The sequence below is a fragment of the Protopterus annectens genome, chromosome 4.part0, assembly GCF_019279795.1.
Source record: "Protopterus annectens isolate FY-2018-M chromosome 4.part0, PAN1.0, whole genome shotgun sequence".
In the NCBI taxonomy this organism is placed as follows: domain Eukaryota; kingdom Metazoa; phylum Chordata; order Ceratodontiformes; family Protopteridae; genus Protopterus; species Protopterus annectens.
The window spans coordinates 1,408,073,829-1,408,086,995 of NC_056733.1; the positions used below are offsets into that span (position 1 = coordinate 1,408,073,829).

Here is a 13,167-nt window from a genome sequence, read left to right on the forward strand (position 1 = left end):
ACGATCCCGTAACAGTGAAACCTACATCATCAAGATGAAAATAGCGAAATACCACATACTCAAAGATTTAGAAACCAAAACCCAGAACATCGAACTATGTAAACTGAATGGGGATTGCGCTAAAACTAACAGAATACAACATACAGGACAAAATTACAGCTTCCTCAATGGTTTTCAGTGGAGATCACAGTATAGTGAGGATCAGGAAATCTACTGTTTTCCTCAGTGTAGTGCAATTTCGGAGCTGGTATATATAATTTGCCAGGGGGGTGTGGGGGTACCTGTGGCCTTGCCCCCCTGCAAAAACATTGAAAAGTCATGCTTTTGTTGTGTATGCCTTTAAATGGACAGCTATTATTTTAAGTGTAGCATGATTGTTGTGTATGCCTTTAAATGGACAGCTATTATTTTAAGTGTAGCATGATCTCCATTCAGCATACATAGTTTGATGTTCTGGGTTTCAGCTTTCTAAATCTTCAAGTATGTGGTGTTTTGCTATTTTCGTCTCGATGACATAAGTTTTAATGTTATGGGATTGTGACATTTTAAAGTTGATCCCTTACAAGATATCCATACAAGCTCTGAATTTACTCAGTGATTCAAAGATTTCTTGAACAACCAAAGTTTCACAGCTAAAATTGGACCTGCCTTATAAGACACATCCTTTGCTTTTTCAGGGGTTCTTCAGAGGCTGTCTTGCTGCAATAATATTTTACATTTTATGAATAGACTGCCCCTTGACCTACCTTATCTGGAACTCTTCCTTTATCTGTAGATCAAATCCTTCTCATGACATCATCCAAAATCAACTTCAAGCTGACCTTCCACAACTAAACAATTGGATGTGTTCTAATAAACTACTCCACAACCCTAAAAAGACAAGTCTGTGCTATTTTACACAAAGAAATGATTCACTAAAGCCACTAGGCCTCCTTAGCAGAGATCTAGACAACTTCTTTGTTTTTACGTTAGGAGAACTGGACTTATTCATCTTATGGCAGGAGGGGTTTGCCTTTTCTATTTGAGTTGGGAAATATACAAAAGGAATCATAGTGCAGTCAATTTATTGGCTAGTGGGCTCACTAGTTAGTTTTATTTTTTCTATGTTGCTATAAATTTTGCATGTTTGTGTGGGTTAGCAGTGCTGTGTACAGAAGCAAACACCTAGAAAGAACAGCTCATAAAACTGTACAATGTAAAGCAGCAATAAAGTAAAAATACTTTGTTTGCCGACAAGCTGAGAGACGTTAGTTGGGAGTCAAGTGTCAATACCTAGAGATTTAGTTGAATTCAGTATTGTGTAAACATTAAAGTTAGTAAAATTTAGTACTGTTTAGCATAATCTGTGCCAAAAAGCACGCTTAATAGCCTTCTTATCTGTACACAACCTCCTTCTAGCTTACAGATCAAAAGACGACAATATAGATATGAAATTTCCTAGGTTCTCTATAACCAACTTTTTGGATCTTTGCATCTTGAGGCAATGTACCAATTGTCTCATATTTACTGACAACCACTTAATCCTTAAAGAAGCAGACACGGTATGCGAGAGGTGCACTTACCCAATAACACAAGAGGCTAAATTGTCGCATACAAGTGCACATCAGGTTGTAAAAACAATGCGCACAACATCCACCGCACTTAATACACATAGTACACATCATACACATAGACTAATGTATGCTGAGGCACTTAAAACCAATCTTCCTAAACATAGATCACCTTGACCACCCATTGCCAAAGGTAATGCCTCACAAGCTAAAAGTCACTCAGAAAAAAACACCTAACATCACAAATACTGTCTCTCTCCGTGGAGTCCCAAACACTAAGCCCCCAATGCAAACAAACATACTTCCCAAGACTCTTGTCATAGGGGGACTCCATTTTAAGATGTACTGATGCCCCTCTAAGGCTGAACAAGGAGAAGATAATGGTCAGTTGCTTATCTGGAGCCAGAATCTGCCAAATCACGCACACACTCAAGTCATTATGCCTCAAGTACTAAAATGATCCCATCCTAGTCCATGAAGGACTATATGGAGGGATACATTATGGAACTTTCAGAATGTTGTCTCAGGCTGGTATGAGCCTGTCACTGAGCAGCATATTACCATCACTGAAGATGATGTCACAATATGCAAAAAATGATTGATTTCAACAATGGCTATCTTTCTGGTGTCATTCTAAGGGGATCCAATATTTGTCAGATTGGGAGGACACAGTTAACAGACCATGTTGCTTTGCCAAGGATGGTCTACACATATCTCCTCTAGGTTTTTGAATACTGGCTAAAACTTTATTCACCCCATAGTTTCTTTTTTAGGCAATGGCAAATAGACAAACCTAGAGACACAACAAAATGAGCTCAACTGAACTTTAAGATGTTACTGCTCAAAGCCAGAAGCTTAAAAAAAAAAAAACTACACTCTCTCAAATCCCTCCTCAAACTCAAGAATATAGACATCTGTCCCATTACTAGGACATGGTTTAAAGTAACAGCGAGTACCCCCGCAGTTCAAGGTTTCAAGTGCCTTCCACACTTTTAGACCAGTAGCTGCACAGAAAAGGGCTAAACGTGGAGGTGTCTCAATATACATCAGTAACAAGCATACCTTTAGGGTGGTCAGAAAAGATGATGCACCGGAGTGCCATCATTTGCAGCACAACATAGACAATAACCGATACCATATTGTAGCATGCTACAGGTCACCCTCCATGTCCAAAGAAGCTCAAAATGCATACTTGGACCTACTGGAGACATGTACATTCCAACCTAACACCCTACTTATAGGAGATTTTAATTACCTCTCTATAGACTGGGAATCCTACACAGCCTCAAATCTACAGGTACAGAAATTCCTGGACATTGTAAATACAAACACCCTTGACCAGATAGTAAATATACCCATTATAGACTTCAATAGTGGACCTTGTGCTTACAAATATAGGAAAACTCTGCACCTCCCAATGTCTCATCCTCCCCAGAAGGTCTGACCATAAAGCTGTCTCCTTTGAAAACAAAATTAACAACATAATCCCACTGAAACCAGTAACAGTTAGGAACTATTCCAAGTCAAATTACCTTTCATTAAGTGATGGACTGTCAAAATTCCATGCCCCTCCAAACTCAGAGAACACATTATCCTATCCTCAATTACTCTCAGAAACTCTGTACAACCATGTCAATGGCTGCATGGAGACTACTGTACCTACAAGAAGTAAGCCCAGGACCAGCCCCAGAAGCAAATCAAGATAGTGGCATACCAAATTAAACAGAATGTACAACTAAAGGAAAAAAATATGGCAAAAATCAGGAAGGGTAATTCCCATAAAGACAGACTCTCTCATCACAGTAAATAGACAACTAAGAGAGCTAATCAGTTCAAGAAAAGCCAATTCAGAGGTTACAATAGCCTCCCAGATGAAAAATGACCATAAAGCCTTCTACACCTATGTCAGAAACCTCAAGGGCAGCACACAACAATGTACTGAACTGAAGATTAATGGTGCCACATTCATGGAGTCTGGTGATACAGTGAACCTGTTAGTGGACAAATTCAGTTCCAACCCCCCCCCCACATCCCCAATCATCCCTTCAAACATGACCCCTCCAACTACAATAACTAGGGAGTGTGTACTTGCTGCACTCACTAAATCCAAGGGCATGGCCTTAATCGGCCCTGATAACATCCCAGGGTGCCTCCTGAATAGTCTAAATTATGACTTATTAGGGTCCATGGAGTCATTATTTAACTATAGTTTTATAGCAGGCTTTATTCCACATGAATAGAGGACTGCAATGGTCATCCCCTTCATAATAGATGACCTTCAACAGATCTTGGAAACTACAGACCCATTAGTCTGACTAGTTTTATTTGCAAAACCATGCAAAGAATAATTATGGAAATTATCAACAAGAACATAGGAGATCTCCAGACACTGGCTCCATCCCAGTTTGGCTTTGTCAAAGGAAGGTCATGAATACTGAATCTGGTGGACTTCATTGAAAAGGTTACTGAGACCAACCTAGATCTGGTTAAAGCATTTGATACAATATCTCACTTGGGCGTTGTCAGCAAACATATGGAACGAGGGGTAAACCCCTTTATAACATGCTGGATAGCAACCTGGTTCACTGATAGGACCTATTAGGTTAGAGTCAATGAGGCCCACCTCCATAAAGAGGCTGGTCACCAGTGAAGTCCCCAGGGCTCTAGGCCTACTCCAGTTTGGCATCTACTTCTCGGATGTCAAAGTCATAGATTATTGCAAACTTGGAGCAGTCATTGAATCTCTGCAAGATGAGAACCCCCTTCAGGAATGTCTAATACAGATAAACACTTGGTGCTGAAACCATGGCTTAAAACTCAGTACCAGGAAATGCATTATAGTCTATTTTGGGAAGTCTACCACCCCAGGTAACTATGTCATCAATATAAAAACTTTAAAAGTTGATTCACTAGTCAGGGATCTGGGAACTCATGTAGATAATAACATAGTCTTCAACAAACATGTGTCTAAGATAGTAAGAAAATGTGTCTATGTTGCTCAACTTATAAGCAAGGGCATGGCATCTAGGTTCAGAGAGGTCAGCATACTATTGTATTCGGCCCTCATCAGACCCATCATAGAGTATAATGTGCCCTTTCAGTATACACCTGACCAGACATATACAGCAAATGAAATGTCCACAGAGCTTCCATACAAAAAGGATACAGCGAGTAAACGCAATGTCCTATGCCGATTGCCTCAAAGACTGTATCTTTACTCAACATCATACAGCTTTCTGAGAGGAGATCTTTGCCTGTCATAAAAGGCATCCCTGGACTCTATTTTGATTAACCTTTTACACACTTGCATAGCAAACAGTATCAGAACAACTAGATTAAAAGAACTAAATTTTGCTTGTGAATAAATAGGACATGTTGAAGAGACAGATATGTTTCTCAGGGAATTCCCACTCTCTGGAAAAGGCTCCCCATCCATGTAAAACAGAGTTCCACCCTAGCTGTATTTGATGTATGGGTAATCAGGTTGGTAAATCACCACCTATATAAATCAAATTTGTGGGATACATCTGGGTTGCATGGCTAGGCATATAAGGGCCCTAGTGGTTTTTAGCTTAGTATGCACCTATGAACTTCACTGAATTCATCACTTAATTTAAATACCTTGGTATTTGGCTTGACCAGTCTCTCAACTTCCAGGCCTACAGTTATAAAGTCATATGCAAAGTCGACTAATTCTTATTCTGGGCCCAAAAGATATATCTTTTCCCTGTTCACCAATGCTTAACAAAAAACTCTACTGCCTTACAACCTGTTTCTAATACAATCTGCCAATTCATCATCACCCCCCCCCCTTCAGCATTTTAGCTCAAACCATTTTGGGATCTGAATGGAGATATGATAAAAATCAGCAAGAAAAGGAGAGTAGTACTGCTGGAAATTAAGCTACCCTCAAGTCCTGGTAAGTACCTTCAGTGCATGGACCCTGTTTATACAAAATCTCACCAAGACAACACTAATATATAAACTGTATTTTATATAGCATATATTGTGGACAGAAGTATGTTAAAAATAAAAAAGACAGCTGGGTGCACAAGTCCCAGAATAAAAAGTGCCCAATCCTGGTATGCATAATTTTGCCAGGAATGGGAAAATTTACAGTGTAGAATTCTCAAGACACTGAAACGTTCCTACAATGGAGTTAGGCCAGGCTTGAGGGGATGGCCCCCCTGTTGTAGAAGGAAGTAGTAGTCCACAAAAAAAAAAAAAAAAACTGACAGGACAAAAAAGAACAATAAAGATGACAGAGTGGATTATTCAGGATAAGGAAGAAATTATGCATTGTTACTATCATGCAAGAAGCCCAGAATTTCCAGATTTTCAAAAAGATTAAGAGAGAAATCAGAGGAAAGAAAAATACTTGCACAAGAAAAACTGTAAAAAGCTTCAAATGCAAATTCATGTTCATTAATACAACAGATCCATGAAAAACATTATATAGACCAAGAAACTTTGGACCTTCTGGAAAAAGAAGTGACAGAGAAAATGCAAAAATATAAAGAACAAAATCTAGACATTTTTGAAAGGTATATAAAAAAGAAGCATTACTGATCATGGATTTTATTATTTAAAAAAGAAACATGGACATGGGAAAGAAAGAGATATCTGATATGGTGCAATATTGATGCAAAGGAGAAAACCAAATTAATCAATACTTGAAAAGCAGCTCCAAAGGTATTTGAAGAGAAGTGCAGGCAAAAGCACCCGATATGGAAAATTTCACAATAAAAAATAAGATCTGAAAGGAGGAACGTAGAACAGAAAATTAGTAAAGCAGAAATTAAAGAAATAGAAGCTGAAGTTATGGAACACCTACAAAGTGAAGGATTTAGAGTAAAAAGTCTAACACAGGTTATGTCACAACATGATGGAATAATGAATCTCCAAAGTAAGGAGAAACAGGAGGAGCGAGAGACATCTGAATACGAAATATGACTATGGGAAAGTAAAAGAGCTTTAATACTCTACCATATTTAATCATATTTAGGCAAAGAGAAAGCAAAACTAATCAATACAAAAAATCATCAAAGATATTTGAAGAGAAATACAGGCAAAGGCTCTTTTTAGTTTAAGCAGTGAAGTCTTTTTATATACGTTATATGTTCACTCATGATAATTCTGCAGACATTAATACTTTGCATTAATGGCCATCTGTAGCACTCTTTCTGCTATGTTGCTACAGTGCAACAATGTGATAGCAGAACACAAGGGCATTCCTTGCTCCTTAAACATGGCAGTATGTGATTCGTTGCAGTTTTTACCTCAATTGCAACCTGAGTTTTATAGTCCAAATTCCTACTTGCCTCTAATTTTAGGCACCATCTGGTTAAGTGACTTGCTGAAAGTCACACATTAGGCAAATGATGGCTGAAGGTATTAAACCCTGTACCACAGGAACTACAGCTCATGGACTTAACCCTCTGTGCCAACTGCCTACATTTTCTTAAGACAACTTTAATTTACACATGGTTCTCTACATTCTATAGCAATATTATATATATATATATATATATATATATATATATATATCTCCTAAATGGTACTCTATTTTTTGCTTGATTAGTTCGAATGAAATATGGAATGATGTATATTTGTTTTGTGCAGTGACAAAAGTGCATTCACTTTGATTTAAAAGGTCACTAAATGCCTTATGAGAAAAACAGTGTTATGCCCACAGGCTGCATATTTTATTTTTATTTATTTTATTTATTCTTTGTTAACTGGGTTAATCCCACTAGGCTAGTAGCCTCTTTTCAGGGGAAAACTGAGTTGATATTTATACTACTAGGGGAAATTTGGCCAGGGCATGAGGGAACTTCCCTTACTTGTCATATTTTGTTTGAGCACATCCAGGAAACAAAGAGGCAGATAGAAAGAGAAGGAGAAAATGGACTGGTGAGTGAAATGGAGCACAAAACTAATGCTGAGACTGGAGAATGCATGCACCATTATGAGGAGATGTTTCAAAGAAATCTGTTTGATGGAGATGAGTTGACAAATGATTATGTATAATTACAACCCTCCATTTGGGAAGGTTGCTGGATGATTTGCTTAAAGAAATGGCGATGCAGAGTTATCCAGAAAATGAAGGAGATGTTTCTGGGGGGGGGGGGGGGCATTATGGAGAAAATACAAAATGAGGATGAAGAGAGACAATCCTGAAGTATAGTGGTGGGATGGAAAAGAAAACATATGCAGAGAAAGTAAACGAAGGCAAAGGGTGAATAGCAAAAAAGAAAAAGGCAGAAGAAAATGAAAAATGGAAGTATGTGATAAGGATTCAAAGTAAAGAAGATAAAGAAGAGGACAGGTATGAAGTGTGGAACAATTTAATAGCTCCTTTGGATGTAAAAGCACATAAGGTAAGAGCATTTATTCTTATTAACAGATACATTTTGTAACATTGTATTTCAGACTGTTTTTTTCAATGGAAATTTTTCTTGGAGAATATGAAAAAAAATGAAGACTGTAACCCATGGAATCTTTAGGTGATAAAAGCATGTAACAGGAAAACAAAAAAGAAAATTAACATATAGTTTTGAACAGAGGTGGAAAGAGAGAATTTTAAAGGACATTTGAAAACCTCATATAAAGAAGTACCGGATAGTGCAAAGGTTTATGATAAATGGGTTTATGGACTGGTGGATGGGATTGTAATATTGTGTCAAAAATAAAAAGAGAAAAAAATTATACATATACCAAGCATGAATAATGTGGCTGGTGATTAGGGGCATCGTAAAATACCGGGGACAACCCAAACCATGTTTTTTGTGGCAAAGAAGAATATTTGATAAGTAACTGTAAGAAAAAATGTTATATTTGGGGGGGTGGGACATGATGCAAAAATGTGAATTGAAATATTTTAAATGTAACAAAATTGGAGATTTATGGATGGATTGTAAAAATTAAAATAAGAGTAAGGAAAAAGAAAGTGAAGAAAATGAGACAAAGAGAAGAAATTGTAGAAGTAGTAGAAATAAAAGAAAAATTACATGAGATAAAATAATAAAGAGGACATAGAGGAAGGCTCTGAAATAAGTCATGGAGAAGACATAAACTGGGAGACAGTAAAAGAAAACAAATAGTTCTGGTGCTAAAAGACAGAAAAATAAAATTTAAAGGGACAAGTACAAAATAAAATAAGAAATAAAATGGATGAAAAACAACATATACAGGTAATGTTTGGGTTGGTATAATGGTTAAGATGACCAACTTACAGACACAAGTTACAGTGTTTGATTCTAATCTATAGGAGGGAAATTGGCTAGACTTAGAATGTCCCATTAATGCAGATAGCCTAGTAATTAACTATGAACTTATGAAACCATGAATCTAAGGAAAAGAAAACATGAACAATGTAGTGTTTTCTGTAAATTTGAATAGTATTAAGAATATAAGAAGAAGAAGAAGGATTTTGGAGTGGTGTAATTCATGTCACGTAGATGAAATTATATTAGAAGACACACAATTTTTGTAAAATGAAGAAAGATTACAAACAGAGAAACTGTGGGGAGGAGAGATAATCTTGAATTTGGAAAATGAGAGATGTTTTGGAGTAGCTGTATTCTGTAGGATTACAGTAAAGATATTAGATGTAAATTTAGCAAAAATGGGAAGATTAACCACTGTAGATTTAAATGGAAGGAAGAAGTATATAACATTATATGATTATATGCTTATACTAATTTTAAAGAAAGGGAAAGCTTGTTTCTTCAGATTTAAACTATGTAGTGATAAACAGGAATATTATAATAACAGGAAACTTTAATTGTGATTTAAGAGAAAGTGTAAAAAGAAAGGAAATTATATAAGAAAAATGTTAGAAGTTATAAAATGTGGTAAGTCAAAACTTTGGGACAAAAATTCATGGACTTATACAAGGAGTATGCATAGAATTGAAATAGATTATTTTATAGTATCAGAAGATTTAGTTGTAAGAGAAGAGGAAGTAGTTGAAACAGGATTTTCTGATCATCTTGCAAGCTGGCTAGAGATAAAGGAAACAAGGAATATATATATATATATATATATATATATATATATATATATATATATATATATACAAAGAGGCAAATGAATAAATAAAAAAGATACCTGAGAAAGCATGGAATGAAGCTAGAAAGAAAGCAGTAATACAGTTATGGAAAGATCATATTACTATGAGAATGTTTCATAAAATTGATCTGAATGGTGGATGATATTTAAGGAAAAATGTAAAAGAAATTTTTTTTGCAGTGGCAATATAATGTGAGAAAAGTAAAGAAAGAAAAATATAAAAGAACAGATGATGCATTTTAAGATTTGCAACATAATGATGTAATGTACTTTGATAAAGAAGAAAGAAGTATATGAAAGAAATCAAGAAAAAAATACAAGAGCTGTTTGTATACAAGCTAAGATATTTTAAAAAAGAAAAAAAGAGAAGACGTATCAAGTTACTTAAGCAGACTAGTAAAGGAAAATGGTAGTGTAATGAGAGAAATAAAAATGTAAAGGAGAAATAGAAAGAATTCAGGAAAAGTTTATACTAGTGTAGTACAATATGTACAGGAAATGTTTAAAGAGAAAAAGAAGGTAGTAAAAAAACATCAAAAGTAAAAAAAAAAGTAAATAGAAAAAGAGAATAAGGATTTGGAAAAGGAGATTTCTTTATATGAGCTATATAAGGTATTAGGGCAAGCAAATATAGATTTGGCTGCAGCTCCAGTTGGAATAGGTATGAAATGTGTAAACATTTAAGGGGTTGTCAAAAATATAATTTTTTTAAGATTTTGAATTAACTTTTAAATGAAGGTTTTGTGTACAAATAATTATGTAGTGGAATACTAACATTCTTATGGAAGACGGAATACACAAGACAATTAGAGATCTTGATTATAAGATGTTTATGAAGATAATACAAAAGAGATTAAACTAAAATGGAAAATATTATGGAAGATAGTATATATAGTATAAAGGGGAAGGGTTGTCAAGAAGTATTAATGATAGAGAAATTGTGGATTATATGACTGGAAAAGAAGAAGTGAAAATCATGATAGGAGACTTTAGTAAGTCATTTGATACAACTGGACATAAAATCTTATGGGTGATAATGAAAGAATATAATATAAGTTAGAAAGTTAGGAAGTTGTGTATGTCAGCATATAGTAATGATAAAGTAAAAGTACTTGTAAATGGCTGGTTAAGCCAATAGGTGCATATGAAGAGTGGTGTAAGACAGGAATGCCCAATGAGTTGTATACTCTTTGTATTAGTTATGAGTGTGATAGTATGTAAAATAAATTACAAAATGAAGGAGGTGGGGGTATATAATACCTGAAGGGTGAAAAATTCCAGTTTTGTTAACATATACAGATGACATCATAATAATGTCAAAAAACAAAATTTAGATAAAGAAGAAATAATTTGCACAAAAGGGTGTCTAGAGGTGATAGGGATGACTTTAAATAAAGACAACAGTAAAGTTTAGGTGATGTAGTAAAGATGGGGCTATATATTTTACAATGAATGAAATGTCTGTGTTAAGTATAAAATTTGGAAATAAAGATATAAGTAGAATTCAACAGGAAAAAAACAATAAAAGGAATAAAACAAATCTGTCTTTTCTGGAGAACATATAAGTTATATTTTAGAATCAAAAATCTTATTTCATAAATTCAGTACTGATTGGAAAATAATATACTTAGCAAGCGTGTTTATGTTGCCAACAGTATTTGGAAAGGAATTATTGCATTTTTTTTTCATTTATATAGGGTTCTAGATCAAACCCAGTAAAAGGATGAGTTTTGTACATAAATACAGAGAAAGGAGGTTAGTAGTATATGCTGCTTCTTTAAATACGTACAAAATATTAAAGTGGATAAATGAAAAAGATAAAAGATTGGTAGTAAAATTGTATAGATATAAGTATGATCAATTTTGGGGTATGGTAAAAAGAGTAAGATAAAAAAGAGCATTAAATGAAGAAATGAAATGTTACCAAGAAAAAAAAATTTATGGAAAATAAAAATTGATGATATAGAAAAACAAAGACAAGTATGGTATACAAATGTAATGTTAAAACAGTACTATGTAAAATCATGGGAAAATCTAACAGATGAACACAATCAAAACTATTAAAATAAGAAGCAAGTAGTGTAATGAGAAAATAGAATGTCAAGATTTTTTGTGGAGCCTGGTAATAGATAAATTACCAATAAAAGGAAATATATATTGTGAAATAATTGTGTTGTACTTCCCTGGTTTAGTGTAAATTCCTCTAAGGTTATGTAGTAGCTCAACAATGTCTGGAATGTAAATTGGTTTGGCTTAGTTAAGATTGCCTGTAGATCCTCAAACATGAATGACAGAACTCATCTCAGCAATGCAAGCTCCATGTCTAGCATAATGAAATCAGTGGAAATTGCAATATAGGTTAGCATAAAGCACATCTTTAGGTTTAAACCAGTTAGATGAACTGGACATTACATATGTGTTCATAAAGTGTATGTATGTCTTCAGATCATCAGCTTTATTAGATAATTTGTCTAGTTTAAAAATGGGCTATTTGTATGTCCTGCACGATACCCCAGTAAACAGTGCTAGTGAGTAAACAATAGTTCTACCTGTTATGTCCAGGACTGGGTTTCATGCACCCAGAGAAAGTAAAATTGATAAATTTGAAGATGGCACAAAGAAGTCAAGGTTAAATGTTAGTCAAAAGGGATAGTAACTTATGTTCCCCATGCTAGTTAAGTAGACTCATATACATGAAAAGAAAGATAAGAAAAAGGTTACCCTGAAGATGAGCAAATTAGGGAAGGCAACAAAACCTGATTCATAGAATCTAATTTACTCAACAGTGAACCTTTGCAATGGATGCCAGAGATTATAGCCACTTTGTTTTGTAACCAGGTAATCCCAATGCTGTATACAAGTGTCCTTCTTTAGGGATAACCCAGGATCGCTATCTAGTTAAGTGACTTTTTCAGAAACTAAGATAACAACACTGTCTGCAAACAACAGAGATATAGTTTTTAACTAGATAATCTCCAAACTTGGGATACACACTGATATCCTACACATGAAAATCAGAAGCAAGAAGGTAGACAAGGAAGATCCTTGGTAGACTCCTACACACAATTCAAACATATTCAGTGTAGCAATGAGATTACAAACACAACTACTTCCCTAAAAATGGTGAGACCAAATGGCACACCACAGTGCCCCTGAAATCCACATTGTTGTAGAAGTTCCAACAACTCATGCCAGGCTGCTTTCTCAACATACTTTCTTCAGATCCAAAAACCACATATAGGTGGGACCAACAAGCTCTCATGACCCCTATAATATCCATGAAAGAGCAACAAGTTGCTCCAGTGTTCCTTGGCCAGGCCAGAATCTGTGTCACTCCTTCTGAGTCAGATGGTCATCTGTCAAATCCTTGGCAAAGACTTTACCAAGGAGGCTAGGGAATGTGATCCCTCTGTGACCGGACCACACTCTTCTGTCCCCATGTTAGAAAATGAAGCAGAGTACAAAGGATTAATTCAGATGAAATCACTTTCTCTAACAGATCTAAGAGACTTTCTCTCTGATGCCCTCCCTGTGGGAAGAATAA

General features: G+C 35.2%; 1 protein-coding gene across 1 annotated transcript in view; it reads right to left on the minus strand.

Annotated features, from left to right (window-relative positions):
- The window catches only part of LOC122800455 (vicilin-like seed storage protein At2g18540), a gene marked incomplete at its 5' end in the record, with an annotated part of 92,515 nt that overhangs the window by 14,078 nt on the left and 65,270 nt on the right, over positions 1 to 13,167 (minus strand). The gene's annotated exons all lie outside the window — the stretch shown is intronic.